Here is a 23,734-nt window from a genome sequence, read left to right on the forward strand (position 1 = left end):
TGAGTTACTGGAATTAAGACTTATTCTATGCATCTGCTCTCCCACAATATGGCGCTGGGAGAGGAGCAAACAGCTTCTATGCAGCTGCCTCTTGCCAACTTGAGTGATGACCTCCAGGAGCTGATCCTGCTCCTGATTGAAGGAGAGCAGCGTACTCGGCGTGTGGGCAGCCGAGTTGGGATTGGCGGAAGAGGACTATAAAGGAGGAGAGAGACAACATGCACCAGGAACATCTAAGGGGAACACCTGTGCAGCCCCCGAGAGAGCCGGCCGGCCGGCCGGCGGTGTGCCGCTCCCCCGCGGAAGTGGGGAATGTGGCAGGGGGAACCGCCCTTCCACGGAGGTGGAAGGGACGGTAGCCAACCCGGGAAGAACCAGCAGCAAACCCGGGGAGGGCCGAGCAGACGAAAGAACAGCGCAGGGTCCTGTGTCGTTCCTCCATGAAGAGGGGGAGCGACAGTCTCGAACTGGCTGCCGGGCTGGAGGGTGCGGGTCGCGCTGAAGCGCCCCACCCTCCCGTGAGGGAACGGGCGCTGAGGACGGAAATCCCTCTGTGCCACGAAGGGTGTCGGGGTGTGCGACTGTGTGCCCCTTGTGTAGGCGTGTGTGTGTGTGTGTGTGTGTGTGTGAGTGCCCACGCGAGCGTGCGGCGGGGGTGATTCCGTGCGCTGCCGCCCTCCTTCCCGACCTGCTGCCCCACTTGGGCCCCCGTGACCGAGCGGGGACAAGGGTCCCCAGGCCCTCAGCTGTCCTCGCGGCGTGGGAGTGTGTGGAGGCGCGGCGGCCGTGCCGGGGGAGGGCGGGCGACCTGTGCGTCAGCGGTGGGGGGGCTGCTGGCGGCCGGGTAGGAGGGAAGGCCCGGGCCGCGGTGGTGTGGGGCGCCGAACCCCCTGGTGCCGGGACCCGCGAGCCGCGGGGCGCAGCCCTGGGCAGGCGTGGAGGCTGCCGGGCACGGCTGGCGTGTGGCTGGGCGATGGCGGCAGGCAGGGGATCCGGCCTAGAAAGAGAGAGTAGGAGTTCCCTGTGGCCAGCGGCAGCCGGAGGAGGTTGGCTCCCCTTGGCTTGGCGGCAGCGTGCCGACTGGGCGCCCGGTGCTGCAGGTCCTGGGCTGGGCAGGCGGAGGGCTGGAGTTCGGGCACTGGTGCAGGGCTAGGCGGAGGGCGGCTGAGGAGGGGGGGGAGGAGGAGAAGAGAAGAGAAGAGAAAAGAGGGAGGAGGCGGAGGAGAAGCGGCAGCGGGAGCGGGAGCGGGAGTGGGAATGGGAATGGGAATGGGAGTGAGAGCGGGGAGCGGGCAGGAGGAGGAGGAGGAGGCGGCGGCGGCGGCGGCGGCTGTGCGGGCGCGCACTCAAGAGGGGCCTGGAGGCGGCCTCTGGCGTCTACGGCCATACCACCCTGAACGCGCCCGATCTCGTCTGATCTCGGAAGCTAAGCAGGGTCGGGCCTGGTTAGTACTTGGATGGGAGACCGCCTGGGAATACCGGGGGCTGTAGGCTTTTGCCCCGCGGCACCCTCCCCTTTTGCTCGCCTTTGGCTGGCTGCCTAGCCACGCCCCCATCCGCCAGCCCGCACGCCGGGACCCCTGCGACCCCCAACGCAGCTCCAGCAGGGGGCAGAAGCCCGACCCCTCCACCTGGCAGCCCCAGCCCGCCCGCGCCTCGGGCCTGGGCCTGGGCCTGGGCCTGGGCCTGGGCCTGGGCCTGGGCACGGGCACGGGCACGGGCACGGGCGGGCCGGCCAGCTGTCCCCGGCTGCCGCAGCCCCACCGCCAACCCCGGGGCCCACCCCGGGACACAGGCCACGCCCCGCGCCATCCCAGCGCGCCCCCTCCAACCCCAAACCAGCGACTCACCGCCCGCCAGGGCGCTCCCCTGCCGGCCGCCCCAACCCCGCAGCCCGCCGCACCAGCAGCTCCCGGCACCTGCACTCCCACCGCCCCTCCCGGGCTCCTGTCTCCCAGGGAGCCCAATGACTGTGACCACGACCACGACCACCGCCCGAAGACGACGCCAGGGCGCGGTTGCCCACCACTCAGGGCCCGGTGCCTCGCGCAGCCCAACCCGCGGGCCCTCTGCGCCACCTGGCCGTGCGGCGGCCACGCGCCACAGCCGCGGAAGCCCTCCAGAGCGCAAAGGAGGGACCCCACACCAAGCCTCGCAGGCAATACAGGCACCCTCTCCCTCTGTCTCTGACTTACACCAACACCTACACGTCTCTCTCTCTTTCTCTCTCTCTCTCTGTCTCTCTCTCCTCTCTCTGTCCCCCTCTCCCCCATCAGCCCTGACTCACACAGCATCCAAACGGGGCACCCTTTTGGCAGGCCAGGCAGAGACCCGCGGCCACAGGCTGCGTGCCCACAGGACCTCCCCGGGACAGAGGGTCCGTGGCAGGCAGGCAGCACACAGCCTGTGGTCTCTGTGGGGAGCAACTCGGATTGGACTGAGTTACTGGAATTAAGACTTATTCTATGCATCTGCTCTCCCACAATATGGCGCTGGGAGAGGAGAAAACAGCTTCTATGCAGCTGCCTCTTGCCAACTTGAGTGATGACCTCCAGGAGCTGATCCTGCTCCTGATTGGAGGAGAGTAGCGTACTTGGCGTGTGGGCAGCCGAGTTGGGATTGGCGGAAGAGGACTATAAAGGAGGAGAGAGACAACATGCACCAGGAACATCTAAGGGGAACACCTGTGCAGCCCCCGAGAGAGCCGGCCGGCCGGCGGTGTGCCGCTCCCCCGCGGAAGTGGGGAATGTGGCAGGGGGAACCGCCCTTCCACGGAGGTGGAAGGGACGGTAGCCAACCCGGGAAGAACCAGCAGCAAACCCGGGGAGGGCCGAGCAGACGAAAGAACAGCGCAGGGTCCTGTGTCGTTCCTCCATGAAGAGGGGGAGCGACAGTCTCGAACTGGCTGCCGGGCTGGAGGGTGCGGGTCGCGCTGAAGCGCCCCACCCTCCCGTGAGGGAACGGGCGCTGAGGACGGAAATCCCTCTGTGCCACGAAGGGTGTCGGGGTGTGCGACTGTGTGCCCCTTGTGTAGGCGTGTGTGTGTGTGTGTGTGTGTGTGTGTGAGTGCCCACGCGAGCGTGCGGCGGGGGTGATTCCGTGCGCTGCCGCCCTCCTTCCCGACCTGCTGCCCCACTTGGGCCCCCGTGACCGAGCGGGGACAAGGGTCCCCAGGCCCTCAGCTGTCCTCGCGGCGTGGGAGTGTGTGGAGGCGCGGCGGCCGTGCCGGGGGAGGGCGGGCGACCTGTGCGTCAGCGGTGGGGGGGCTGCTGGCGGCCGGGTAGGAGGGAAGGCCCGGGCCGCGGTGGTGTGGGGCGCCGAACCCCCTGGTGCCGGGACCCGCGAGCCGCGGGGCGCAGCCCTGGGCAGGCGTGGAGGCTGCCGGGCACGGCTGGCGTGTGGCTGGGCGATGGCGGCAGGCAGGGGATCCGGCCTAGAAAGAGAGAGTAGGAGTTCCCTGTGGCCAGCGGCAGCCGGAGGAGGTTGGCTCCCCTTGGCTTGGCGGCAGCGTGCCGACTGGGCGCCCGGTGCTGCACTGCAGGTCCTGGGCTGGGCAGGCGGAGGGCTGGAGTTCGGGCACTGGTGCAGGGCTAGGCGGAGGGCGGCTGAGGAGGGGGGGGGAGGAGGAGAAGAGAAGAGAAGAGAAAAGAGGGAGGAGGCGGAGGAGAAGCGGCAGCGGGAGCGGGAGCGGGAGTGGGAATGGGAATGGGAGTGAGAGCGGGGAGCGGGCAGGAGGAGGAGGAGGAGGCGGCGGCGGCGGCGGCGGCTGTGCGGGCGCGCACTCAAGAGGGGCCTGGAGGCGGCCTCTGGCGTCTACGGCCATACCACCCTGAACGCGCCCGATCTCGTCTGATCTCGGAAGCTAAGCAGGGTCGGGCCTGGTTAGTACTTGGATGGGAGACCGCCTGGGAATACTGGGTGCTGTAGGCTTTTGCCCCGCGGCACCCTCCCCTTTTGCTCGCCTTTGGCTGGCTGCCTAGCCACGCCCCCATCCGCCAGCCCGCACGCCGGGACCCCTGCGACCCCCAACGCAGCTCCAGCAGGGGGCAGAAGCCCGACCCCTCCACCTGGCAGCCCCAGCCCGCCCGCGCCTCGGGCCTGGGCCTGGGCCTGGGCCTGGGCACGGGCACGGGCACGTGCACGGGCACGGGCGGGCCGGCCAGCTGTCCCCGGCTGCCGCAGCCCCACCGCCAACCCCGGGGCCCACCCCGGGACACAGGCCACGCCCCGCGCCATCCAGCGCGCCCCCTCCAACCCCAAACCAGCGACTCACCGCCCGCCAGGGCGCTCCCCTGCCGGCCGCCCCAACCCCGCAGCCCGCCGCACCAGCAGCTCCCGGCACCTGCACTCCCACCGCCCCTCCCGGGCTCCTGTCTCCCAGGGAGCCCAATGACTGTGACCACGACCACGACCACGACCACCGCCCGAAGACGACGCCAGGGCGCGGTTGCCCACCACTCAGGGCCCGGTGCCTCGCGCAGCCCAACCCGCGGGCCCTCTGCGCCACCTGGCCGTGCGGCGGCCACGCGCCACAGCCGCGGAAGCCCTCCAGAGCGCAAAGGAGGGACCCCACACCAAGCCTCGCAGGCAATACAGGCACCCTCTCCCTCTGTCTCTGACTTACACCAACACCTACACGTCTCTCTCTCTTTCTCTCTCTCTCTCTGTCTCTCTCTCCTCTCTCTGTCCCCCTCTCCCCCATCAGCCCTGACTCACACAGCATCCAAACGGGGCACCCTTTTGGCAGGCCTGGCAGAGACCCGCGGCCACAGGCTGCGTGCCCACAGGACCTCCCCGGGACAGAGGGTCCGTGGCAGGCAGGCAGCACACAGCCTGTGGTCTCGAACTGGCTGCCGGGCTGGAGGGTGCGGGTCGCGCTGAAGCGCCCCACCCTCCCGTGAGGGAACGGGCGCTGAGGACGGAAATCCCTCTGTGCCACGAAGGGTGTCGGGGTGTGCGACTGTGTGCCCCTTGTGTAGGCGTGTGTGTGTGTGTGTGTGTGTGTGAGTGCCCACGCGAGCGTGCGGCGGGGGTGATTCCGTACGCTGCCGCCCTCCTTCCCGACCTGCTGCCCCACTTGGGCCCCCGTGACCGAGCGGGGACAAGGGTCCCCAGGCCCTCAGCTGTCCTCGCGGCGTGGGAGTGTGTGGAGGCGCGGCGGCCGTGCCGGGGGAGGGCGGGCGACCTGTGCGTCAGCGGTGGGGGGGCTGCTGGCGGCCGGGTAGGAGGGAAGGCCCGGGCCGCGGTGGTGTGGGGCGCCGAACCCCCTGGTGCCGGGACCCGCGAGCCGCGGGGCGCAGCCCTGGGCAGGCGTGGAGGCTGCCGGGCACGGCTGGCGTGTGGCTGGGCGATGGCGGCAGGCAGGGGATCCGGCCTAGAAAGAGAGAGTAGGAGTTCCCTGTGGCCAGCGGCAGCCGGAGGAGGTTGGCTCCCCTTGGCTTGGCGGCAGCGTGCCGACTGGGCGCCCGGTGCTGCACTGCAGGTCCTGGGCTGGGCAGGCGGAGGGCTGGAGTTCGGGCACTGGTGCAGGGCTAGGCGGAGGGCGGCTGAGGAGGAGGGGGGGGGAGGAGGAGAAGAGAAGAGAAGAGAAAAGAGGGAGGAGGCGGAGGAGAAGCGGCAGCGGGAGCGGGAGCGGGAGTGGGAATGGGAATGGGAATGGGAATGGGAATGGGAATGGGAATGGGAGTGAGAGCGGGGAGCGGGCAGGAGGAGGAGGAGGAGGAGGCGGCGGCGGCGGAGGCGGCGGCGGCGGCTGTGCGGGCGCGCACTCAAGAGGGGCCTGGAGGCGGCCTCTGGGGTCTACGGCCATACCACCCTGAACGCGCCCGATCTCGTCTGATCTCGGAAGCTAAGCAGGGTCGGGCCTGGTTAGTACTTGGATGGGAGACCGCCTGGGAATACCGGGTGCTGTAGGCTTTTGCCCCGCGGCACCCTCCCCTTTTGCTCGCCTTTGGCTGGCTGCCTAGCCACGCCCCCATCCGCCAGCCCGCACGCCGGGACCCCTGCGACCCCCAACGCAGCTCCAGCAGGGGGCAGAAGCCCGACCCCTCCACCTGGCAGCCCCAGCCCGCCCGCGCCTCGGGCCTGGGCCTGGGCCTGGGCCTGGGCACGGGCACGGGCACGGGCACGGGCACGGGCGGGCCGGCCAGCTGTCCCCGGCTGCCGCAGCCCCACCGCCAACCCCGGGGCCCACCCCGGGACACAGGCCACGCCCCGCGCCATCCAGCGCGCCCCCTCCAACCCCAAACCAGCGACTCACCGCCCGCCAGGGCGCTCCCCTGCCGGCCGCCCCAACCCCGCAGCCCGCCGCACCAGCAGCTCCCGGCACCTGCACTCCCACCGCCCCTCCCGGGCTCCTGTCTCCCAGGGAGCCCAATGACTGTGACCACGACCACGACCACGACCACCGCCCGAAGACGACGCCAGGGCGCGGTTGCCCACCACTCAGGGCCCGGTGCCTCGCGCAGCCCAACCCGCGGGCCCTCTGCGCCACCTGGCCGTGCGGCGGCCACGCGCCACAGCCGCGGAAGCCCTCCAGAGCGCAAAGGAGGGACCCCACACCAAGCCTCGCAGGCAATACAGGCACCCTCTCCCTCTGTCTCTGACTTACACCAACACCTACACGTCTCTCTCTCTTTCTCTCTCTCTCTCTGTCTCTCTCTCCTCTCTCTGTCCCCCTCTCCCCCATCAGCCCTGACTCACACAGCATCCAAACGGGGCACCCTTTTGGCAGGCCAGGCAGAGACCCGCGGCCACAGGCTGCGTGCCCACAGGACCTCCCCGGGACAGAGGGTCCGTGGCAGGCAGGCAGCACACAGCCTGTGGTCTCTGTGGGGAGCAACTCGGATTGGACTGAGTTACTGGAATTAAGACTTATTCTATGCATCTGCTCTCCCACAATATGGCGCTGGGAGAGGAGAAAACAGCTTCTATGCAGCTGCCTCTTGCCAACTTGAGTGATGACCTCCAGGAGCTGATCCTGCTCCTGATTGGAGGAGAGCAGCGTACTTGGCGTGTGGGCAGCCGAGTTGGGATTGGCGGAAGAGGACTATAAAGGAGGAGAGAGACAACATGCACCAGGAACATCTAAGGGGAACACCTGTGCAGCCCCCGAGAGAGCCGGCCGGCCGGCCGGCGGTGTGCCGCTCCCCCGCGGAAGTGGGGAATGTGGCAGGGGGAACCGCCCTTCCACGGAGGTGGAAGGGACGGTAGCCAACCCGGGAAGAACCAGCAGCAAACCCGGGGAGGGCCGAGCAGACGAAAGAACAGCGCAGGGTCCTGTGTCGTTCCTCCATGAAGAGGGGGAGCGACAGTCTCGAACTGGCTGCCGGGCTGGAGGGTGCGGGTCGCGCTGAAGCGCCCCACCCTCCCGTGAGGGAACGGGCGCTGAGGACGGAAATCCCTCTGTGCCACGAAGGGTGTCGGGGTGTGCGACTGTGTGCCCCTTGTGTAGGCGTGTGTGTGTGTGTGTGTGTGTGTGTGTGAGTGCCCACGCGAGCGTGCGGCGGGGGTGATTCCGTGCGCTGCCGCCCTCCTTCCCGACCTGCTGCCCCACTTGGGCCCCCGTGACCGAGCGGGGACAAGGGTCCCCAGGCCCTCAGCTGTCCTCGCGGCGTGGGAGTGTGTGGAGGCGCGGCGGCCGTGCCGGGGGAGGGCGGGCGACCTGTGCGTCAGCGGTGGGGGGGCTGCTGGCGGCCGGGTAGGAGGGAAGGCCCGGGCCGCGGTGGTGTGGGGCGCCGAACCCCCTGGTGCCGGGACCCGCGAGCCGCGGGGCGCAGCCCTGGGCAGGCGTGGAGGCTGCCGGGCACGGCTGGCGTGTGGCTGGGCGATGGCGGCAGGCAGGGGATCCGGCCTAGAAAGAGAGAGTAGGAGTTCCCTGTGGCCAGCGGCAGCCGGAGGAGGTTGGCTCCCCTTGGCTTGGCGGCAGCGTGCCGACTGGGCGCCCGGTGCTGCACTGCAGGTCCTGGGCTGGGCAGGCGGAGGGCTGGAGTTCGGGCACTGGTGCAGGGCTAGGCGGAGTGCGGCTGAGGGGGGGGGGAGGAGGAGGAGAAGAGAAGAGAAGAGAAAAGAGGGAGGAGGCGGAGGAGAAGCGGCAGCGGGAGCGGGAATGGGAATGGGAATGGGAATGGGAATGGGAATGGGAGTGAGAGCGGGGAGCGGGCAGGAGGAGGAGGAGGAGGCGGCGGCGGCGGCGGCGGCGGCGGCGGCGGCTGTGCGGGCGCGCACTCAAGAGGGGCCTGGAGGCAGCCTCTGGCGTCTACGGCCATACCACCCTGAACGCGCCCGATCTCGTCTGATCTCGGAAGCTAAGCAGGGTCGGGCCTGGTTAGTACTTGGATGGGAGACCGCCTGGGAATACCGGGTGCTGTAGGCTTTTGCCCCGCGGCACCCTCCCCTTTTGCTCGCCTTTGGCTGGCTGCCTAGCCACGCCCCCATCCGCCAGCCCGCACGCCGGGACCCCTGCGACCCCCAACGCAGCTCCAGCAGGGGGCAGAAGCCCGACCCCTCCACCTGGCAGCCCCAGCCCGCCCGCGCCTCGGGCCTGGGCCTGGGCCTGGGCACGGGCACGGGCACGGGCACGGGCGGGCCGGCCAGCTGTCCCCGGCTGCCGCAGCCCCACCGCCAACCCCGGGGCCCACCCCGGGACACAGGCCACGCCCCGCGCCATCCAGCGCGCCCCCTCCAACCCCAAACCAGCGACTCACCGCCCGCCAGGGCGCTCCCCTGCCGGCCGCCCCAACCCCGCAGCCCGCCGCACCAGCAGCTCCCGGCACCTGCACTCCCACCGCCCCTCCCGGGCTCCTGTCTCCCAGGGAGCCCAATGACTGTGACCACGACCACGACCACGACCACCGCCCGAAGACGACGCCAGGGCGCGGTTGCCCACCACTCAGGGCCCGGTGCCTCGCGCAGCCCAACCCGCGGGCCCTCTGCGCCACCTGGCCGTGCGGCGGCCACGCGCCACAGCCGCGGAAGCCCTCCAGAGCGCAAAGGAGGGACCCCACACCAAGCCTCGCAGGCAATACAGGCACCCTCTCCCTCTGTCTCTGACTTACACCAACACCTACACGTCTCTCTCTCTTTCTCTCTCTCTCTCTGTCTCTCTCTCCTCTCTCTGTCCCCCTCTCCCCCATCAGCCCTGACTCACACAGCATCCAAACGGGGCACCCTTTTGGCAGGCCAGGCAGAGACCCGCGGCCACAGGCTGCGTGCCCACAGGACCTCCCCGGGACAGAGGGTCCGTGGCAGGCAGGCAGCACACAGCCTGTGGTCTCTGTGGGGAGCAACTCGGATTGGACTGAGTTACTGGAATTAAGACTTATTCTATGCATCTGCTCTCCCACAATATGGCGCTGGGAGAGGAGAAAACAGCTTCTATGCAGCTGCCTCTTGCCAACTTGAGTGATGACCTCCAGGAGCTGATCCTGCTCCTGATTGGAGGAGAGCAGCGTACTTGGCGTGTGGGCAGCCGAGTTGGGATTGGCGGAAGAGGACTATAAAGGAGGAGAGAGACAACATGCACCAGGAACATCTAAGGGGAACACCTGTGCAGCCCCCGAGAGAGCCGGCCGGCCGGCCGGCGGTGTGCCGCTCCCCCGCGGAAGTGGGGAATGTGGCAGGGGGAACCGCCCTTCCACGGAGGTGGAAGGGACGGTAGCCAACCCGGGAAGAACCAGCAGCAAACCCGGGGAGGGCCGAGCAGACGAAAGAACAGCGCAGGGTCCTGTGTCGTTCCTCCATGAAGAGGGGGAGCGACAGTCTCGAACTGGCTGCCGGGCTGGAGGGTGCGGGTCGCGCTGAAGCGCCCCACCCTCCCGTGAGGGAACGGGCGCTGAGGACGGAAATCCCTCTGTGCCACGAAGGGTGTCGGGGTGTGCGACTGTGTGCCCCTTGTGTAGGCGTGTGTGTGTGTGTGTGTGTGTGTGTGTGAGTGCCCACGCGAGCGTGCGGCGGGGGTGATTCCGTGCGCTGCCGCCCTCCTTCCCGACCTGCTGCCCCACTTGGGCCCCCGTGACCGAGCGGGGACAAGGGTCCCCAGGCCCTCAGCTGTCCTCGCGGCGTGGGAGTGTGTGGAGGCGCGGCGGCCGTGCCGGGGGAGGGCGGGCGACCTGTGCGTCAGCGGTGGGGGGGCTGCTGGCGGCCGGGTAGGAGGGAAGGCCCGGGCCGCGGTGGTGTGGGGCGCCGAACCCCCTGGTGCCGGGACCCGCGAGCCGCGGGGCGCAGCCCTGGGCAGGCGTGGAGGCTGCCGGGCACGGCTGGCGTGTGGCTGGGCGATGGCGGCAGGCAGGGGATCCGGCCTAGAAAGAGAGAGTAGGAGTTCCCTGTGGCCAGCGGCAGCCGGAGGAGGTTGGCTCCCCTTGGCTTGGCGGCAGCGTGCCGACTGGGCGCCCGGTGCTGCAGGTCCTGGGCTGGGCAGGCGGAGGGCTGGAGTTCGGGCACTGGTGCAGGGCTAGGCGGAGGGCGGCTGAGGAGGGGGGGGAGGAGGAGAAGAGAAGAGAAGAGAAAAGAGGGAGGAGGCGGAGGAGAAGCGGCAGCGGGAGCGGGAGCGGGAGTGGGAATGGGAATGGGAATGGGAGTGAGAGCGGGGAGCGGGCAGGAGGAGGAGGAGGAGGCGGCGGCGGCGGCGGCGGCTGTGCGGGCGCGCACTCAAGAGGGGCCTGGAGGCGGCCTCTGGCGTCTACGGCCATACCACCCTGAACGCGCCCGATCTCGTCTGATCTCGGAAGCTAAGCAGGGTCGGGCCTGGTTAGTACTTGGATGGGAGACCGCCTGGGAATACCGGGGGCTGTAGGCTTTTGCCCCGCGGCACCCTCCCCTTTTGCTCGCCTTTGGCTGGCTGCCTAGCCACGCCCCCATCCGCCAGCCCGCACGCCGGGACCCCTGCGACCCCCAACGCAGCTCCAGCAGGGGGCAGAAGCCCGACCCCTCCACCTGGCAGCCCCAGCCCGCCCGCGCCTCGGGCCTGGGCCTGGGCCTGGGCCTGGGCACGGGCACGGGCACGGGCACGGGCACGGGCACGGGCGGGCCGGCCAGCTGTCCCCGGCTGCCGCAGCCCCACCGCCAACCCCGGGGCCCACCCCGGGACACAGGCCACGCCCCGCGCCATCCAGCGCGCCCCCTCCAACCCCAAACCAGCGACTCACCGCCCGCCAGGGCGCTCCCCTGCCGGCCGCCCCAACCCCGCAGCCCGCCGCACCAGCAGCTCCCGGCACCTGCACTCCCACCGCCCCTCCCGGGCTCCTGTCTCCCAGGGAGCCCAATGACTGTGACCACGACCACGACCACCGCCCGAAGACGACGCCAGGGCGCGGTTGCCCACCACTCAGGGCCCGGTGCCTCGCGCAGCCCAACCCGCGGGCCCTCTGCGCCACCTGGCCGTGCGGCGGCCACGCGCCACAGCCGCGGAAGCCCTCCAGAGCGCAAAGGAGGGACCCCACACCAAGCCTCGCAGGCAATACAGGCACCCTCTCCCTCTGTCTCTGACTTACACCAACACCTACACGTCTCTCTCTCTTTCTCTCTCTCTCTCTGTCTCTCTCTCCTCTCTCTGTCCCCCTCTCCCCCATCAGCCCTGACTCACACAGCATCCAAACGGGGCACCCTTTTGGCAGGCCAGGCAGAGACCCGCGGCCACAGGCTGCGTGCCCACAGGACCTCCCCGGGACAGAGGGTCCGTGGCAGGCAGGCAGCACACAGCCTGTGGTCTCTGTGGGGAGCAACTCGGATTGGACTGAGTTACTGGAATTAAGACTTATTCTATGCATCTGCTCTCCCACAATATGGCGCTGGGAGAGGAGCAAACAGCTTCTATGCAGCTGCCTCTTGCCAACTTGAGTGATGACCTCCAGGAGCTGATCCTGCTCCTGATTGAAGGAGAGCAGCGTACTCGGCGTGTGGGCAGCCGAGTTGGGATTGGCGGAAGAGGACTATAAAGGAGGAGAGAGACAACATGCACCAGGAACATCTAAGGGGAACACCTGTGCAGCCCCCGAGAGAGCCGGCCGGCCGGCCGGCGGTGTGCCGCTCCCCCGCGGAAGTGGGGAATGTGGCAGGGGGAACCGCCCTTCCACGGAGGTGGAAGGGACGGTAGCCAACCCGGGAAGAACCAGCAGCAAACCCGGGGAGGGCCGAGCAGACGAAAGAACAGCGCAGGGTCCTGTGTCGTTCCTCCATGAAGAGGGGGAGCGACAGTCTCGAACTGGCTGCCGGGCTGGAGGGTGCGGGTCGCGCTGAAGCGCCCCACCCTCCCGTGAGGGAACGGGCGCTGAGGACGGAAATCCCTCTGTGCCACGAAGGGTGTCGGGGTGTGCGACTGTGTGCCCCTTGTGTAGGCGTGTGTGTGTGTGTGTGTGTGTGTGTGAGTGCCCACGCGAGCGTGCGGCGGGGGTGATTCCGTGCGCTGCCGCCCTCCTTCCCGACCTGCTGCCCCACTTGGGCCCCCGTGACCGAGCGGGGACAAGGGTCCCCAGGCCCTCAGCTGTCCTCGCGGCGTGGGAGTGTGTGGAGGCGCGGCGGCCGTGCCGGGGGAGGGCGGGCGACCTGTGCGTCAGCGGTGGGGGGGCTGCTGGCGGCCGGGTAGGAGGGAAGGCCCGGGCCGCGGTGGTGTGGGGCGCCGAACCCCCTGGTGCCGGGACCCGCGAGCCGCGGGGCGCAGCCCTGGGCAGGCGTGGAGGCTGCCGGGCACGGCTGGCGTGTGGCTGGGCGATGGCGGCAGGCAGGGGATCCAGCCTAGAAAGAGAGAGTAGGAGTTCCCTGTGGCCAGCGGCAGCCGGAGGAGGTTGGCTCCCCTTGGCTTGGCGGCAGCGTGCCGACTGGGCGCCCGGTGCTGCAGGTCCTGGGCTGGGCAGGCGGAGGGCTGGAGTTCGGGCACTGGTGCAGGGCTAGGCGGAGGGCGGCTGAGGAGGGGGGGGAGGAGGAGAAGAGAAGAGAAGAGAAAAGAGGGAGGAGGCGGAGGAGAAGCGGGAGCGGGAGCGGGAGCGGGAGTGGGAATGGGAATGGGAATGGGAGTGAGAGCGGGGAGCGGGCAGGAGGAGGAGGAGGAGGCGGCGGCGGCGGCTGTGCGGGCGCGCACTCAAGAGGGGCCTGGAGGCGGCCTCTGGCGTCTACGGCCATACCACCCTGAACGCACCCGATCTCGTCTGATCTCGGAAGCTAAGCAGGGTCGGGCCTGGTTAGTACTTGGATGGGAGACCGCCTGGGAATACCGGGGGCTGTAGGCTTTTGCCCCGCGGCACCCTCCCCTTTTGCTCGCCTTTGGCTGGCTGCCTAGCCACGCCCCCATCCGCCAGCCCGCACGCCGGGACCCCTGCGACCCCCAACGCAGCTCCAGCAGGGGGCAGAAGCCCGACCCCTCCACCTGGCAGCCCCAGCCCGCCCGCGCCTCGGGCCTGGGCCTGGGCCTGGGCCTGGGCCTGGGCCTGGGCACGGGCACGGGCACGGGCGGGCCGGCCAGCTGTCCCCGGCTGCCGCAGCCCCACCGCCAACCCCGGGGCCCACCCCGGGACACAGGCCACGCCCCGCGCCATCCCAGCGCGCCCCCTCCAACCCCAAACCAGCGACTCACCGCCCGCCAGGGCGCTCCCCTGCCGGCCGCCCCAACCCCGCAGCCCGCCGCACCAGCAGCTCCCGGCACCTGCACTCCCACCGCCCCTCCCGGGCTCCTGTCTCCCAGGGAGCCCAATGACTGTGACCACGACCACGACCACCGCCCGAAGACGACGCCAGGGCGCAGTTGCCCACCACTCAGGGCCCGGTGCCTCGCGCAGCCCAACCCGCGGGCCCTCTGCGCCACCTGGCCGTGCGGCGGCCACGCGCCACAGCCGCGGAAGCCCTCCAGAGCGCAAAGGAGGGACCCCACACCAAGCCTCGCAGGCAATACAGGCACCCTCTCCCTCTGTCTCTGACTTACACCAACACCTACACGTCTCTCTCTCTTTCTCTCTCTCTCTCTGTCTCTCTCTCCTCTCTCTGTCCCCCTCTCCCCCATCAGCCCTGACTCACACAGCATCCAAACGGGGCACCCTTTTGGCAGGCCAGGCAGAGACCCGCGGCCACAGGCTGCGTGCCCACAGGACCTCCCCGGGACAGAGGGTCCGTGGCAGGCAGGCAGCACACAGCCTGTGGTCTCTGTGGGGAGCAACTCGGATTGGACTGAGTTACTGGAATTAAGACTTATTCTATGCATCTGCTCTCCCACAATATGGCGCTGGGAGAGGAGCAAACAGCTTCTATGCAGCTGCCTCTTGCCAACTTGAGTGATGACCTCCAGGAGCTGATCCTGCTCCTGATTGAAGGAGAGCAGCGTACTCGGCGTGTGGGCAGCCGAGTTGGGATTGGCGGAAGAGGACTATAAAGGAGGAGAGAGACAACATGCACCAGGAACATCTAAGGGGAACACCTGTGCAGCCCCCGAGAGAGCCGGCCGGCCGGCGGTGTGCCGCTCCCCCGCGGAAGTGGGGAATGTGGCAGGGGGAACCGCCCTTCCACGGAGGTGGAAGGGACGGTAGCCAACCCGGGAAGAACCAGCAGCAAACCCGGGGAGGGCCGAGCAGACGAAAGAACAGCGCAGGGTCCTGTGTCGTTCCTCCATGAAGAGGGGGAGCGACAGTCTCGAACTGGCTGCCGGGCTGGAGGGTGCGGGTCGCGCTGAAGCGCCCCACCCTCCCGTGAGGGAACGGGCGCTGAGGACGGAAATCCCTCTGTGCCACGAAGGGTGTCGGGGTGTGCGACTGTGTGCCCCTTGTGTAGGCGTGTGTGTGTGTGTGTGTGTGTGTGTGAGTGCCCACGCGAGCGTGCGGCGGGGGTGATTCCGTGCGCTGCCGCCCTCCTTCCCGACCTGCTGCCCCACTTGGGCCCCCGTGACCGAGCGGGGACAAGGGTCCCCAGGCCCTCAGCTGTCCTCGCGGCGTGGGAGTGTGTGGAGGCGCGGCGGCCGTGCCGGGGGAGGGCGGGCGACCTGTGCGTCAGCGGTGGGGGGGCTGCTGGCGGCCGGGTAGGAGGGAAGGCCCGGGCCGCGGTGGTGTGGGGCGCCGAACCCCCTGGTGCCGGGACCCGCGAGCCGCGGGGCGCAGCCCTGGGCAGGCGTGGAGGCTGCCGGGCACGGCTGGCGTGTGGCTGGGCGATGGCGGCAGGCAGGGGATCCAGCCTAGAAAGAGAGAGTAGGAGTTCCCTGTGGCCAGCGGCAGCCGGAGGAGGTTGGCTCCCCTTGGCTTGGCGGCAGCGTGCCGACTGGGCGCCCGGTGCTGCAGGTCCTGGGCTGGGCAGGCGGAGGGCTGGAGTTCGGGCACTGGTGCAGGGCTAGGCGGAGGGCGGCTGAGGAGGGGGGGGAGGAGGAGAAGAGAAGAGAAGAGAAAAGAGGGAGGAGGCGGAGGAGAAGCGGGAGCGGGAGCGGGAGCGGGAGTGGGAATGGGAATGGGAATGGGAGTGAGAGCGGGGAGCGGGCAGGAGGAGGAGGAGGAGGCGGCGGCGGCGGCTGTGCGGGCGCGCACTCAAGAGGGGCCTGGAGGCGGCCTCTGGCGTCTATGGCCATACCACCCTGAACGCGCCCGATCTCGTCTGATCTCGGAAGCTAAGCAGGGTCGGGCCTGGTTAGTACTTGGATGGGAGACCGCCTGGGAATACCGGGGGCTGTAGGCTTTTGCCCCGCGGCACCCTCCCCTTTTGCTCGCCTTTGGCTGGCTGCCTAGCCACGCCCCCATCCGCCAGCCCGCACGCCGGGACCCCTGCGACCCCCAACGCAGCTCCAGCAGGGGGCAGAAGCCCGACCCCTCCACCTGGCAGCCCCAGCCCGCCCGCGCCTCGGGCCTGGGCCTGGGCCTGGGCCTGGGCCTGGGCCTGGGCACGGGCACGGGCACGGGCACGGGCGGGCCGGCCAGCTGTCCCCGGCTGCCGCAGCCCCACCGCCAACCCCGGGGCCCACCCCGGGACACAGGCCACGCCCCGCGCCATCCCAGCGCGCCCCCTCCAACCCCAAACCAGCGACTCACCGCCCGCCAGGGCGCTCCCCTGCCGGCCGCCCCAACCCCGCAGCCCGCCGCACCAGCAGCTCCCGGCACCTGCACTCCCACCGCCCCTCCCGGGCTCCTGTCTCCCAGGGAGCCCAATGACTGTGACCACGACCACGACCACCGCCCGAAGACGACGCCAGGGCGCAGTTGCCCACCACTCAGGGCCCGGTGCCTCGCGCAGCCCAACCCGCGGGCCCTCTGCGCCACCTGGCCGTGCGGCGGCCACGCGCCACAGCCGCGGAAGCCCTCCAGAGCGCAAAGGAGGGACCCCACACCAAGCCTCGCAGGCAATACAGGCACCCTCTCCCTCTGTCTCTGACTTACACCAACACCTACACGTCTCTCTCTCTTTCTCTCTCTCTCTCTGTCTCTCTCTCCTCTCTCTGTCCCCCTCTCCCCCATCAGCCCTGACTCACACAGCATCCAAACGGGGCACCCTTTTGGCAGGCCAGGCAGAGACCCGCGGCCACAGGCTGCGTGCCCACAGGACCTCCCCGGGACAGAGGGTCCGTGGCAGGCAGGCAGCACACAGCCTGTGGTCTCTGTGGGGAGCAACTCGGATTGGACTGAGTTACTGGAATTAAGACTTATTCTATGCATCTGCTCTCCCACAATATGGCGCTGGGAGAGGAGCAAACAGCTTCTATGCAGCTGCCTCTTGCCAACTTGAGTGATGACCTCCAGGAGCTGATCCTGCTCCTGATTGAAGGAGAGCAGCGTACTCGGCGTGTGGGCAGCCGAGTTGGGATTGGCGGAAGAGGACTATAAAGGAGGAGAGAGACAACATGCACCAGGAACATCTAAGGGGAACACCTGTGCAGCCCCCGAGAGAGCCGGCCGGCCGGCGGTGTGCCGCTCCCCCGCGGAAGTGGGGAATGTGGCAGGGGGAACCGCCCTTCCACGGAGGTGGAAGGGACGGTAGCCAACCCGGGAAGAACCAGCAGCAAACCCGGGGAGGGCCGAGCAGACGAAAGAACAGCGCAGGGTCCTGTGTCGTTCCTCCATGAAGAGGGGGAGCGACAGTCTCGAACTGGCTGCCGGGCTGGAGGGTGCGGGTCGCGCTGAAGCGCCCCACCCTCCCGTGAGGGAACGGGCGCTGAGGACGGAAATCCCTCTGTGCCACGAAGGGTGTCGGGGTGTGCGACTGTGTGCCCCTTGTGTAGGCGTGTGTGTGTGTGTGTGTGTGTGTGTGTGAGTGCCCACGCGAGCGTGCGGCGGGGGTGATTCCGTGCGCTGCCGCCCTCCTTCCCGACCTGCTGCCCCACTTGGGCCCCCGTGACCGAGCGGGGACAAGGGTCCCCAGGCCCTCAGCTGTCCTCGCGGCGTGGGAGTGTGTGGAGGCGCGGCGGCCGTGCCGGGGGAGGGCGGGCGACCTGTGCGTCAGCGGTGGGGGGGCTGCTGGCGGCCGGGTAGGAGGGAAGGCCCGGGCCGCGGTGGTGTGGGGCGCCGAACCCCCTGGTGCCGGGACCCGCGAGCCGCGGGGCGCAGCCCTGGGCAGGCGTGGAGGCTGCCGGGCACGGCTGGCGTGTGGCTGGGCGATGGCGGCAGGCAGGGGATCCGGCCTAGAAAGAGAGAGTAGGAGTTCCCTGTGGCCAGCGGCAGCCGGAGGAGGTTGGCTCCCCTTGGCTTGGCGGCAGCGTGCCGACTGGGCGCCCGGTGCTGCAGGTCCTGGGCTGGGCAGGCGGAGGGCTGGAGTTCGGGCACTGGTGCAGGGCTAGGCGGAGGGCGGCTGAGGAGGGGGGGGAGGAGGAGAAGAGAAGAGAAGAGAAAAGAGGGAGGAGGCGGAGGAGAAGCGGCAGCGGGAGCGGGAGCGGGAGTGGGAATGGGAATGGGAATGGGAGTGAGAGCGGGGAGCGGGCAGGAGGAGGAGGAGGAGGCGGCGGCGGCGGCTGTGCGGGCGCGCACTCAAGAGGGGCCTGGAGGCGGCCTCTGGCGTCTACGGCCATACCACCCTGAACGCGCCCGATCTCGTCTGATCTCGGAAGCTAAGCAGGGTCGGGCCTGGTTAGTACTTGGATGGGAGACCGCCTGGGAATACCGGGGGCTGTAGGCTTTTGCCCCGCGGCACCCTCCCCTTTTGCTCGCCTTTGGCTGGCTGCCTAGCCACGCCCCCATCCGCCAGCCCGCACGCCGGGACCCCTGCGACCCCCAACGCAGCTCCAGCAGGGGGCAGAAGCCCGACCCCTCCACCTGGCAGCCCCAGCCCGCCCGCGCCTCGGGCCTGGGCCTGGGCCTGGGCCTGGGCCTGGGCCTGGGCCTGGGCACGGGCACGGGCACGGGCACGGGCGGGCCGGCCAGCTGTCCCCGGCTGCCGCAGCCCCACCGCCAACCCCGGGGCCCACCCCGGGACACAGGCCACGCCCCGCGCCATCCCAGCGCGCCCCCTCCAACCCCAAACCAGCGACTCACCGCCCGCCAGGGCGCTCCCCTGCCGGCCGCCCCAACCCCGCAGCCCGCCGCACCAGCAGCTCCCGGCACCTGCACTCCCACCGCCCCTCCCGGGCTCCTGTCTCCCAGGGAGCCCAATGACTGTGACCACGACCACGACCACCGCCCGAAGACGACGCCAGGGCGCGGTTGCCCACCACTCAGGGCCCGGTGCCTCGCGCAGCCCAACCCGCGGGCCCTCTGCGCCACCTGGCCGTGCGGCGGCCACGCGCCACAGCCGCGGAAGCCCTCCAGAGCGCAAAGGAGGGACCCCACACCAAGCCTCGCAGGCAATACAGGCACCCTCTCCCTCTGTCTCTGACTTACACCAACACCTACACGTCTCTCTCTCTTTCTCTCTCTCTCTCTGTCTCTCTCTCCTCTCTCTGTCCCCCTCTCCCCCATCAGCCCTGACTCACACAGCATCCAAACGGGGCACCCTTTTGGCAGGCCAGGCAGAGACCCGCGGCCACAGGCTGCGTGCCCACAGGACCTCCCCGGGACAGAGGGTCCGTGGCAGGCAGGCAGCACACAGCCTGTGGTCTCTGTGGGGAGCAACTCGGATTGGACTGAGTTACTGGAATTAAGACTTATTCTATGCATCTGCTCTCCCACAATATGGCGCTGGGAGAGGAGCAAACAGCTTCTATGCAGCTGCCTCTTGCCAACTTGAGTGATGACCTCCAGGAGCTGATCCTGCTCCTGATTGGAGGAGAGTAGCGTACTTGGCGTGTGGGCAGCCGAGTTGGGATTGGCGGAAGAGGACTATAAAGGAGGAGAGAGACAACATGCACCAGGAACATCTAAGGGGAACACCTGTGCAGCCCCCGAGAGAGCCGGCCGGCCGGCGGTGTGCCGCTCCCCCGCGGAAGTGGGGAATGTGGCAGGGGGAACCGCCCTTCCACGGAGGTGGAAGGGATGGTAGCCAACCCGGGAAGAACCAGCAGCAAACCCGGGGAGGGCCGAGCAGACGAAAGAACAGCGCAGGGTCCTGTGTCGTTCCTCCATGAAGAGGGGGAGCGACAGTCTCGAACTGGCTGCCGGGCTGGAGGGTGCGGGTCGCGCTGAAGCGCCCCACCCTCCCGTGAGGGAACGGGCGCTGAGGACGGAAATCCCTCTGTGCCACGAAGGGTGTCGGGGTGTGCGACTGTGTGCCCCTTGTGTAGGCGTGTGTGTGTGTGTGTGTGTGTGTGTGTGAGTGCCCACGCGAGCGTGCGGCGGGGGTGATTCCGTGCGCTGCCGCCCTCCTTCCCGACCTGCTGCCCCACTTGGGCCCCCGTGACCGAGCGGGGACAAGGGTCCCCAGGCCCTCAGCTGTCCTCGCGGCGTGGGAGTGTGTGGAGGCGCGGCGGCCGTGCCGGGGGAGGGCGGGCGACCTGTGCGTCAGCGGTGGGGGGGCTGCTGGCGGCCGGGTAGGAGGGAAGGCCCGGGCCGCGGTGGTGTGGGGCGCCGAACCCCCTGGTGCCGGGACCCGCGAGCCGCGGGGCGCAGCCCTGGGCAGGCGTGGAGGCTGCCGGGCACGGCTGGCGTGTGGCTGGGCGATGGCGGCAGGCAGGGGATCCGGCCTAGAAAGAGAGAGTAGGAGTTCCCTGTGGCCAGCGGCAGCCGGAGGAGGTTGGCTCCCCTTGGCTTGGCGGCAGCGTGCCGACTGGGCGCCCGGTGCTGCACTGCAGGTCCTGGGCTGGGCAGGCGGAGGGCTGGAGTTCGGGCACTGGTGCAGGGCTAGGCGGAGGGCGGCTGAGGAGGGGGGGGGAGGAGGAGAAGAGAAGAGAAGAGAAAAGAGGGAGGAGGCGGAGGAGAAGCGGCAGCGGGAGCGGGAGCGGGAGTGGGAATGGGAATGGGAGTGAGAGCGGGGAGCGGGCAGGAGGAGGAGGAGGAGGCGGCGGCGGCGGCGGCGGCTGTGCGGGCGCGCACTCAAGAGGGGCCTGGAGGCGGCCTCTGGCGTCTACGGCCATACCACCCTGAACGCGCCCGATCTCGTCTGATCTCGGAAGCTAAGCAGGGTCGGGCCTGGTTAGTACTTGGATGGGAGACCGCCTGGGAATACTGGGTGCTGTAGGCTTTTGCCCCGCGGCACCCTCCCCTTTTGCTCGCCTTTGGCTGGCTGCCTAGCCACGCCCCCATCCGCCAGCCCGCACGCCGGGACCCCTGCGACCCCCAACGCAGCTCCAGCAGGGGGCAGAAGCCCGACCCCTCCACCTGGCAGCCCCAGCCCGCCCGCGCCTCGGGCCTGGGCCTGGGCCTGGGCCTGGGCACGGGCACGGGCACGGGCACGGGCACGGGCGGGCCGGCCAGCTGTCCCCGGCTGCCGCAGCCCCACCGCCAACCCCGGGGCCCACCCCGGGACACAGGCCACGCCCCGCGCCATCCAGCGCGCCCCCTCCAACCCCAAACCAGCGACTCACCGCCCGCCAGGGCGCTCCCCTGCCGGCCGCCCCAACCCCGCAGCCCGCCGCACCAGCAGCTCCCGGCACCTGCACTCCCACCGCCCCTCCCGGGCTCCTGTCTCCCAGGGAGCCCAATGACTGTGACCACGACCACGACCACGACCACCGCCCGAAGACGACGCCAGGGCGCGGTTGCCCACCACTCAGGGCCCGGTGCCTCGCGCAGCCCAACCCGCGGGCCCTCTGCGCCACCTGGCCGTGCGGCGGCCACGCGCCACAGCCGCGGAAGCCCTCCAGAGCGCAAAGGAGGGACCCCACACCAAGCCTCGCAGGCAATACAGGCACCCTCTCCCTCTGTCTCTGACTTACACCAACACCTACACGTCTCTCTCTCTTTCTCTCTCTCTCTCTGTCTCTCTCTCCTCTCTCTGTCCCCCTCTCCCCCATCAGCCCTGACTCACACAGCATCCAAACGGGGCACCCTTTTGGCAGGCCTGGCAGAGACCCGCGGCCACAGGCTGCGTGCCCACAGGACCTCCCCGGGACAGAGGGTCCGTGGCAGGCAGGCAGCACACAGCCTGTGGTCTCGAACTGGCTGCCGGGCTGGAGGGTGCGGGTCGCGCTGAAGCGCCCCACCCTCCCGTGAGGGAACGGGCGCTGAGGACGGAAATCCCTCTGTGCCACGAAGGGTGTCGGGGTGTGCGACTGTGTGCCCCTTGTGTAGGCGTGTGTGTGTGTGTGTGTGTGTGTGAGTGCCCACGCGAGCGTGCGGCGGGGGTGATTCCGTGCGCTGCCGCCCTCCTTCCCGACCTGCTGCCCCACTTGGGCCCCCGTGACCGAGCGGGGACAAGGGTCCCCAGGCCCTCAGCTGTCCTCGCGGCGTGGGAGTGTGTGGAGGCGCGGCGGCCGTGCCGGGGGAGGGCGGGCGACCTGTGCGTCAGCGGTGGGGGGGCTGCTGGCGGCCGGGTAGGAGGGAAGGCCCGGGCCGCGGTGGTGTGGGGCGCCGAACCCCCTGGTGCCGGGACCCGCGAGCCGCGGGGCGCAGCCCTGGGCAGGCGTGGAGGCTGCCGGGCACGGCTGGCGTGTGGCTGGGCGATGGCGGCAGGCAGGGGATCCGGCCTAGAAAGAGAGAGTAGGAGTTCCCTGTGGCCAGCGGCAGCCGGAGGAGGTTGGCTCCCCTTGGCTTGGCGGCAGCGTGCCGACTGGGCGCCCGGTGCTGCAGGTCCTGGGCTGGGCAGGCGGAGGGCTGGAGTTCGGGCACTGGTGCAGGGCTAGGCGGAGGGCGGCTGAGGAGGGGGGGGAGGAGGAGAAGAGAAGAGAAGAGAAAAGAGGGAGGAGGCGGAGGAGAAGCGGCAGCGGGAGCGGGAGCGGGAGTGGGAATGGGAATGGGAATGGGAGTGAGAGCGGGGAGCGGGCAGGAGGAGGAGGCGGCGGCGGCGGCGGCGGCGGCGGCTGTGCGGGCGCGCACTCAAGAGGGGCCTGGAGGCGGCCTCTGGCGTCTACGGCCATACCACCCTGAACGCGCCCGATCTCGTCTGATCTCGGAAGCTAAGCAGGGTCGGGCCTGGTTAGTACTTGGATGGGAGACCGCCTGGGAATACCGGGGGCTGTAGGCTTTTGCCCCGCGGCACCCTCCCCTTTTGCTCGCCTTTGGCTGGCTGCCTAGCCACGCCCCCATCCGCCAGCCCGCACGCCGGGACCCCTGCGACCCCCAACGCAGCTCCAGCAGGGGGCAGAAGCCCGACCCCTCCACCTGGCAGCCCCAGCCCGCCCGCGCCTCGGGCCTGGGCCTGGGCCTGGGCCTGGGCCTGGGCCTGGGCCTGGGCACGGGCACGGGCACGGGCACGGGCGGGCCGGCCAGCTGTCCCCGGCTGCCGCAGCCCCACCGCCAACCCCGGGGCCCACCCCGGGACACAGGCCACGCCCCGCGCCATCCCAGCGCGCCCCCTCCAACCCCAAACCAGCGACTCACCGCCCGCCAGGGCGCTCCCCTGCCGGCCGCCCCAACCCCGCAGCCCGCCGCACCAGCAGCTCCCGGCACCTGCACTCCCACCGCCCCTCCCGGGCTCCTGTCTCCCAGGGAGCCCAATGACTGTGACCACGACCACGACCACCGCCCGAAGACGACGCCAGGGCGCGGTTGCCCACCACTCAGGGCCCGGTGCCTCGCGCAGCCCAACCCGCGGGCCCTCTGCGCCACCTGGCCGTGCGGCGGCCACGCGCCACAGCCGCGGAAGCCCTCCAGAGCGCAAAGGAGGGACCCCACACCAAGCCTCGCAGGCAATACAGGCACCCTCTCCCTCTGTCTCTGACTTACACCAACACCTACACGTCTCTCTCTCTTTCTCTCTCTCTCTCTGTCTCTCTCTCCTCTCTCTGTCCCCCTCTCCCCCATCAGCCCTGACTCACACAGCATCCAAACGGGGCACCCTTTTGGCAGGCCAGGCAGAGACCCGCGGCCACAGGCTGCGTGCCCACAGGACCTCCCCGGGACAGAGGGTCCGTGGCAGGCAGGCAGCACACAGCCTGTGGTCTCTGTGGGGAGCAACTCGGATTGGACTGAGTTACTGGAATTAAGACTTATTCTATGCATCTGCTCTCCCACAATATGGCGCTGGGAGAGGAGAAAACAGCTTCTATGCAGCTGCCTCTTGCCAACTTGAGTGATGACCTCCAGGAGCTGATCCTGCTCCTGATTGGAGGAGAGTAGCGTACTTGGCGTGTGGGCAGCCGAGTTGGGATTGGCGGAAGAGGACTATAAAGGAGGAGAGAGACAACATGCACCAGGAACATCTAAGGGGAACACCTGTGCAGCCCCCGAGAGAGCCGGCCGGCCGGCGGTGTGCCGCTCCCCCGCGGAAGTGGGGAATGTGGCAGGGGGAACCGCCCTTCCACGGAGGTGGAAGGGATGGT

The 23,734-nt window shown here is 69.7% G+C and overlaps 10 non-coding genes across 10 annotated transcripts; all 10 read left to right on the forward strand.

Annotated features, from left to right (window-relative positions):
- Window positions 1–1,375: 1,375 nt before the first annotated feature.
- Window positions 1,376–1,494, forward strand: LOC149123843 (5S ribosomal RNA). The gene has a single exon (XR_016215531.1). It is a non-coding gene; the product is annotated as a 5S ribosomal RNA (ribosomal RNA).
- Window positions 1,495–3,811: 2,317 nt separating this feature from the next.
- Window positions 3,812–3,930, forward strand: LOC149123844 (5S ribosomal RNA). The gene has a single exon (XR_016215505.1). It is a non-coding gene; the product is annotated as a 5S ribosomal RNA (ribosomal RNA).
- A 1,867-nt stretch (window positions 3,931–5,797) lies between these two features.
- Window positions 5,798–5,916, forward strand: LOC149123845 (5S ribosomal RNA). Its single transcript, XR_016215602.1, has one exon. It is a non-coding gene; the product is annotated as a 5S ribosomal RNA (ribosomal RNA).
- A 2,339-nt stretch (window positions 5,917–8,255) lies between these two features.
- LOC149123846 (5S ribosomal RNA) lies at window positions 8,256–8,374 on the forward strand. The gene has a single exon (XR_016215613.1). It is a non-coding gene; the product is annotated as a 5S ribosomal RNA (ribosomal RNA).
- Window positions 8,375–10,676: 2,302 nt separating this feature from the next.
- Window positions 10,677–10,795, forward strand: LOC149123847 (5S ribosomal RNA). Its single transcript, XR_016215532.1, has one exon. It is a non-coding gene; the product is annotated as a 5S ribosomal RNA (ribosomal RNA).
- Window positions 10,796–13,101: 2,306 nt separating this feature from the next.
- LOC149123848 (5S ribosomal RNA) lies at window positions 13,102–13,220 on the forward strand. The gene has a single exon (XR_016215488.1). It is a non-coding gene; the product is annotated as a 5S ribosomal RNA (ribosomal RNA).
- Window positions 13,221–15,517: 2,297 nt separating this feature from the next.
- LOC149123849 (5S ribosomal RNA) lies at window positions 15,518–15,636 on the forward strand. The gene has a single exon (XR_016215632.1). It is a non-coding gene; the product is annotated as a 5S ribosomal RNA (ribosomal RNA).
- A 2,305-nt stretch (window positions 15,637–17,941) lies between these two features.
- Window positions 17,942–18,060, forward strand: LOC149123850 (5S ribosomal RNA). The gene has a single exon (XR_016215533.1). It is a non-coding gene; the product is annotated as a 5S ribosomal RNA (ribosomal RNA).
- A 2,317-nt stretch (window positions 18,061–20,377) lies between these two features.
- Window positions 20,378–20,496, forward strand: LOC149123851 (5S ribosomal RNA). The gene has a single exon (XR_016215506.1). It is a non-coding gene; the product is annotated as a 5S ribosomal RNA (ribosomal RNA).
- Window positions 20,497–22,318: 1,822 nt separating this feature from the next.
- On the forward strand, window positions 22,319–22,437 carry LOC149123852 (5S ribosomal RNA). Its single transcript, XR_016215534.1, has one exon. It is a non-coding gene; the product is annotated as a 5S ribosomal RNA (ribosomal RNA).
- The last annotated feature ends 1,297 nt before the right edge of the window (window positions 22,438–23,734 follow it).

Source organism: Oryctolagus cuniculus, chromosome 10 (genome assembly GCF_051225735.1).
Source record: "Oryctolagus cuniculus isolate XC-2025 breed Fujian yellow rabbit chromosome 10, ASM5122573v1, whole genome shotgun sequence".
In the NCBI taxonomy this organism is placed as follows: Eukaryota; Metazoa; Chordata; class Mammalia; order Lagomorpha; family Leporidae; genus Oryctolagus; species Oryctolagus cuniculus.